At 49.8% G+C, this 6999-nt stretch overlaps 1 long non-coding RNA gene across 1 annotated transcript in view; it reads left to right on the forward strand.

The window, feature by feature from the left end:
* Positions 1–6049, forward strand: part of LOC106735858 (uncharacterized) — a 9676-nt gene extending 3627 nt beyond the window's left edge. Inside the window, exons 2-3 of the long non-coding RNA XR_001371060.2 lie at positions 2569–2804; positions 5930–6049. This is a non-coding gene — a long non-coding RNA (uncharacterized LOC106735858). The remainder of the gene's footprint in view (positions 1–2568; positions 2805–5929) is intronic.
* The last annotated feature ends 950 nt before the right edge of the window (positions 6050–6999 follow it).

Here is a 6999-nt window from a genome sequence, read left to right on the forward strand (position 1 = left end):
GGGGGATGGCCACGCCGCAATCCCTTCTCCTCCATTCTCCTCTCGGGATCTTGGGCATGCACGCACATGTGCCCGGCATAAGTTTTAAGCCAACAGGTCCAGGACGCGAACCACAGTCAACTACATGGGAGTCCAGCGACATAGCCATTACGCTAACTGCTGGTTCCCCTCTTTTTTCAAACTTTTCACCATGAAATTTCTCCTCCCCACCTTTTAAGACAGGTCTGGTGTCGCACTCCTACTGCTCAGCCTTCTGGCTGCAATCACGGACATGCCTGGCTGGCTTCCAGGCAGGGTCTGGCTGTGCTGCCCAGGCTGGCCTCGAGTGCGTGGTCCTCCTGCTTCCATCTCCCAGGCCCTGGGCTTACAGGTGCACACCATGCCAGCTGGTAGGTGAGACTGGGAATCAAACCCAGGCCTCCTGTGTGACCCTCGCCCAGAGACGTGTCCTAGTGGTGTGCGCCCCAGCAACCAGGCCCTCATGGACATTTGTTAACATTCAGAGGAGTTGAAAACCAATACAACGGTCACAGTATGTCCAAGGACTGGACTGAATAACTTTTTTTTTTTTAAAGGATTTTTCTAAAGAGCACGTGCACCTGCCAGAGACAAAAAGCAAGCAAGAAATCACCCCTCGGGGGTAAGGCCACACCACGATCCCTTTTTCTCCAGTCTCCTCTTGGGATTTTGGGCGCACACACATGCACGTGCCCAGCGTGAGTTTCAAGTTGCCGGGTCTGGGGCTCAGTCCACAGTCAGCCATATGCGAGTTCAGTGACAGAACCACTACACCATCTGCTGGTCCCTAGACTGAACAATTATAAACACTTGCTGATCCTGTGTTTCTCGAGGTGTAGACACATGGACACATTTGTACAGAGGTGTACACACGTGGACACAGTCATATGTATTTTGCTGCATCATTTTTTTTTTTAAAGTTTGCCATAGGGTGTGTGCATATGCTGGAGAGAAGAGAAGTGAGAAAGCACCCCCAGGGGGATAGCCATACTGCAGTTCCTTCTCCTCTTGAAACTTTGGGCATGCAGCACCTGCACCCAGCATGGTTTCCAACCTGTCAGGTCTGGGACTGGCATGGAACTCGAACCACATGGTTGGCCATGAGGAGTTCCAGCCACCTTAATCACACCACCGGTAGGGTCTTTTTTTTTTTTTTTTGCTATAGGGCATGTGTGCGAGAGAGACAGAGACAGAAAGCGAGAAATCACCCCCCAGGGGGGATGGCCACACTGCAATCCCTTCTCCTCCATTCTTCTCTCAGGATCTTGGGCACGCACACACACACACCCGGCGTGAGTTTAAGCCACTGGGTCCAGGATGCGAACTGAGGTCAACTACATGAGAGTCCAGCAACATAGCCATTACGCCAACTGCTGGTCTCTGGGTCTTTTTTTTTTTTCTTTTTTTGAGAGGTTTTTGCTATAGGGCACGTGCACTCACCAGACAGAGACAGAGAGACAGAAAGCGAGAAATCACCCCCTCCAGGGGGGATGGCCACGCAGCAGTCCCTTCTCCATTCTCCTCTCGGGATCTTGGGCATGCACACACACATGCCTGGAGTGAGTTTAAGCCACCGGGTCCGGGACTCGAACCGCAGTCGACTACGTGGGAGCCCAGCAACATAGCCATTACGCTAACTGCTGGTCCCTGGGTCTGTTCCTTTTAATGGCAGCCATCCTAGTGAATAGGAGGTGGGATCTCATTGTAGTTTAATTTACATCTTAATTTCTTTTTTTTTAAAGAATTATTTTATTTTATTCCATTTGTGATTACTTTAATTTGACCAGAGAGAGACAGAAAGATAGAGAAAGGGAAAGCGGGAAAGCAATCTGCCAGGTCCAGGACTTGAACCACAGTCAGCCATGTGGAATCCAGTGCCCTTATCCACACGCTACCAGCCGTCCCCAAATTTCCATCTCAATGTCATAATGGCATTAGGGCTGATCTGTTGGTGACAAACTTTTTTTTTTGGTCTTACCTGAAAATATCACTTTATCCTCTCTTTTTGAACATTAGGTTGGCAACTACTCTCCCTTAGCACTTCAAAGATGCCATTCCATTTGTCTAATCAACCTTGTTTCTGTTTTTAAAAATTGGCTGCCAGTTATATAGTGTCTCTGAAGGTACAGTGTCTATTTTTCCACTAGTTTTAAGATTTCCAGGCCAGGGACCAGCAGTTAGCTTAATGGCTATGCCACTGAACTCCCATGTAGCCGACCGTGGTTCAAGTCCCGGACCCAGTGGCTTAAACTCACGCCGGGTGCGTGTGTGTGCGTGCCAGATCCTGAGAGGAGAAAGGAGGAGAAGGGATTGCGGTGTGGCCATCCCCCCTGGGGGGGTGATTTCTTGCTTTCTCTCTCTCTCTGTCTTTGTGGCGAGCAATGTGCCCTATAGCAAAAAAAAAAAAAAAAAATTCCAGGTCAGCCAGTGGTGTGGTGGTCAAGATGGCTGGCTGGCTCTCACATGGCCAACTGTGCAGTTCAAGCCCCAGACCAGGTGGTTTAAAAACAAACAAACAAAAAACCGACTTCCTTTTCCTTTGATTTTCAGACTTTGTGGCCGCGTCTATGCATGTTATTTTTCATTGCTCCTGCGTGGGCTCAGAGATCTGACATCGGTGCCTGATGTCCTGTCAGTTTCAGGAAGTCCTCAGACACCATGTATGCCAGCGCTGTCACCGCTCTGCACTTCACCGCGGAAGCTTTCTACTGACCACCTTTGTCTACCTTGGTATTAGGTCCACCTGCTCACTTGTCGTTTTGCTTCCAGGACTTGGAACGTTGTTGGTAGGTCCTTCTGTGGCACTCTTTCTCACCCACATTGTGTCTGAATGGACTGATCAGAGAGGCCATGCCTGAGGGCTGTTTCAGACCACCCGTGAGCCTCTGATTCTCTGTGGTTCTATTTTTTTAAGTGCCTGACAGTTTTTACGGAGTCAAAGTGTATATAAGTAGTTACAGAAACTCTGCCTTCTCAGTGAAAGACAATCTTGTTTGCTCTGGCGGAAGGTGGCACAGGGCAGGTCACCTGAGGCCCTCAAGGCTGAGGCTGTCCGAGTTCTGTCCCAGGCTGTGCAATGCCTGGTTAGGACCCAGCCTGGCCTGCTCAGGGTGGACATCTGCTCATCCGCTCGGCTTCTCAGCCTCTGCCCTGTGTCTGACAGCACCTGCCTCGGGAACTTCCACACAGGACACTGGGCCTTCTTTGATGCTCCCTTTTCTCCAAGATCTTGGCTCCTGGAGTCCAATGTGACAGCTTGAACGCCCCAGCCTAGTGACACCACTGCCAGCTGTGGCCGATATCTGTCAGGCCTCATGACTAGGATACCAGCACAGTCCTGTCAGGAAAACACATGTGACTATCAGACCTGCCTTCTTCCAAGTCTCTTCTTCCTAGGATTCTGCTTCTCAAATCCTGGCTGCCTTGATTACTCTCTGAGGTCTCCAAAAAAGCTCTTTACGAAATGTACTTTATATATCCTGGATAGCTTTTGGGGGAATACTGACCGGCTCCTGCTCCTTAGTCAGAAGTGAAGGGGAGGGAACTGTAGCTTCAGATAGTTTGATACCGCTACATAGCAGCTGGTAATCTACTCACTGAGAAGAGACCATTATGGAGCTCATACAGAGGGCCTTCCTTATCTGAGGCCTCAGAGATGAAGGGATCTCACCCCGATATCTGGGGCAGAGACAGTTCAGTGCTCATCTGAAAGGAGAGTTAAGTGGGATCAGCTGAGAGCAAGCTTACCCTCTCCATGTGCCCACACCCCGCCCCAAGCACATGTTCCTGTAAGTAACAAGCCCTGGGCCGCCTGCTGCCTTCCTGCAGGACAGTCAGCACCTGGAGGCGGGGATGGCGGTGTCACTGCCTCAGCATCTGACACCCACCCACCAGTGTGGGAGATGAGACAACTTGAGAGGGGCCATATTTTCTGTTGACTAAAATAAGCCCACTAGAAAAACTTAGATTATCTTGTGTGTGTGTATCTTAAACTTTTGGGACCAGCAGTTGGCATAATGGCTATGTCGCTGGACTCCCATGTAGTTGACCATGGTTCCAGTCCTGGACCTGGTGGCTTAAACTCATGCCAGGCGCGTGTGCGTGCGTGCCCAAGATCCAAGAAGAGAATGGAGGAGAAGGGACTGCAGTGTGGCCATCCCCCCCCCGGGGGGGGGGGATTTCTTGCTTTTTGTCCCTTCTGGTGAACGTACACGCCCTGTAGCAAAAACCTCTCAAAAAAAAAAAAAAAAAACCAAAAAACTTTTTTCACCTTATTTTTGCTAAGGAGGGAGGAAGGGAGGGAGAGTAAGCATTTATTGGGGGAGATGGCTATACCATAATCCCTTCTCCATTCTCCTCTGGACTCTGGGCACCTACACACACCTAGTGTATTTCTCAAGCTGCAGGGGCTGGGACTTGAACCAGTCAGTCAGCCATGTGGAAGCTGGTCACTTTCACCACCGCACCACTGCCTGGCCTTCCCAGGTCTTTCCTGCAACTTCCTTTATACACTGTGATTCGGAGCGCCCCGACTAGAACACAGCAGCATGAGGCTGACGGCTTTTACAAATCAAACAGAGGGCCAGGTCGGCTCAGTGCTTGTTCTGAGAACGATCAACAGTGGGTACTTTTAGACCTGTAGCATCTGCTCTACAAATACTCGATTCTGCTGCTGCAACTCGAATGCGGTCACAGACAACACATAACAAACAGCTGTGACTGGGTTAGGGAAACTTCACTGAGAAAAAGAGGCAGACTGGCTGCCTCAACTGGCAGGCCAGGGCCTGCTACCACTGCTCAGCGCCGGCTCTGTCCGTACACATCAGTGCTGTGTCCTGGGAGCTCGCCAGCCCCTAGAGAAGGGGCACTCGGTCACTGCTGGACAGAGGGCCGGACACAATCCTGCCAGTTGGCCATCCTGGCTTATTTGAGAAGGGAAAACTCAGAAGCTCAGTACTCCGGGGTTTGAAGGGTGCTGCCACTCATCTGCAAGCCCGGGGAGAGCACCCTTCCAGCTGGCCACGGGCAGAGCTGTGCAAAGCTGCCACTCCCTTCCAGCCCATCCACAGCCTCCCGGGCCAGGAGAGCTCCGGACACAGCTGCTGGTTGGGAGAGCCCGGTGTGCAGGAAACCCAGTTCTTCCGCAGCCCGACAAGCACTGTCCCTATCAGGTGACCCTGCTCTCCATAAACAGCATGGTCAAGGGAAGGAGGGCAGTCACTGGGGAATGTGCCCACAGGGAAGGGCTTGCAGAGGCTTCAACCAAGGCAACCCCTTCGGGTGCCCTTGGGGCTTCAGATGGTTCAGTTTGAGTTCAATTTGATTGGAGTAAAGGATGCCTGGAAGGCTGCTGAAACAGTGTTCCTAAGTGCCTGTGTGTCACCAGACAAGGATGGCATTCAAGTCAGCGTGCTGAGAGAGACCACACAGGCGCACCACCCAACCAGCTGAGAGCATGGAAAGACCGGCAGGGGAAGTAGGGTTCTGTGTGCTCCTCTCCTCCCTCTCAACCTCTCTTGCCAGAGTCTGCTGTGTGCTCCGACCTCTGACTGCTATCATCCTAACCCTCTGCCTGTTCCACCCTGGCTGCTCCTCTCGGCTCTTGGCTGTTTGTTCCTTCCCACTCCTGGCCCGTGTCCCTCCAGCCAGGCCGACTCCAAGTTCTTTAACCTTTGGACTCATACCAGTGGCTGCCCAAGAGTGCTTAGGCCTTCAGTCTTCCAGAGCCTCAGACCGAAACAGCACCAGCTTCGTGCCTCAGTCTTTCAGCTGTTTCCCCAAGCCTGGTGAGGAACTTGCCCACCTCACGAGAAATCGCTCCTACAATAAATCTCATCTTTTACATGTTTGTTTATCTTGTTGGTTCTATTTCTCTGGAGAACCCTGACCAACACAGAGCTCTTCCACTCAGCCCATCGTAGACCTGCACACTCACCGTTGTCATTGCCACCATCATCAGAAATGCTGCCCCAGGGACCAGCGGTTGGCGTAACGGCTGTGTGCTGGACTCCCATGTAGTCGAGTCTTGGACCCGGCGGCTTAAACTCACGCCAGGCACGTGTGCATGTGCCCAAGATCCTGAGAGGAGAATGGAGGAGAAGGGACTGCGGCATGGCCATCCCCCTGGGGGTGATTTCTGCTTTCTGTCTGTCTTTCTGGTGAGCGTGCATGCCCTATAGCGAAAAACGTCTCCAAAAAAAGAAAAAAGAAAGAAAGAAATGCTGCCCTAGGAGTCGTGTCTCACTTGCCCAAGGTCCTATCTGGGGTGAGGGTGAAATTTCACATGCTTCATGAGCAGGGTTTCTCATAATGGCCCACAAAGAGAATGCCTGCTTTGTTTTACTAAAAATAAAAAGCCAGTGCCCACCAGCACTAGAAAACTGCAAATAAAAGTTTAATTTCAGAAACTGAATTCACCATTTATAAATACACTAAAACATAGTCAATGCAAATTTAGATTAAGCATAGGTACAGTATTTTAACAGAATGACAACTTTTCTAAAAGGTCATAGGCAAATGAGTGATTTGTCTCCACCCAAAATATTTAATTGGTTTGAAATAAGAAAGTGAGCCTTTTTTTTTTTTTTTCAGATCTTAAAGTGAAAACTCTGAAGACATATTATTAAAAGAATCTAACAACTCATACTTCATTCCGATATCGGTCCTTGGGATCCTAAAATACTCCAGTGATGGCTGAATCATCCCTATCATAAAACAAAAACAAAAAAATAAAAACTAAGTGCCTAAGGCTATTGTTACAACTGTAATATAATAAACTTCTCCCTGTGAATAAGCCATCTCTTCTAGAAAGAATTCTATACCTAATTTGATCAAATCAGGAATCAGTGCACACATTCCAAAAGAGCTTCATCGTAAGAGAAGTCAAATCAGAGGTGTGGAGATTTCATCAACAGACCTTCTGCTGTAAACGTGTCATGTTATGCACTGGCTAAAAAGTAAGCATGAATTTACAAACTTAGA

Source organism: Tupaia chinensis, unplaced genomic scaffold (assembly GCF_000334495.1).
Source record: "Tupaia chinensis unplaced genomic scaffold, TupChi_1.0 Scaffold000548_1, whole genome shotgun sequence".
In the NCBI taxonomy this organism is placed as follows: domain Eukaryota; kingdom Metazoa; phylum Chordata; class Mammalia; order Scandentia; family Tupaiidae; genus Tupaia; species Tupaia belangeri.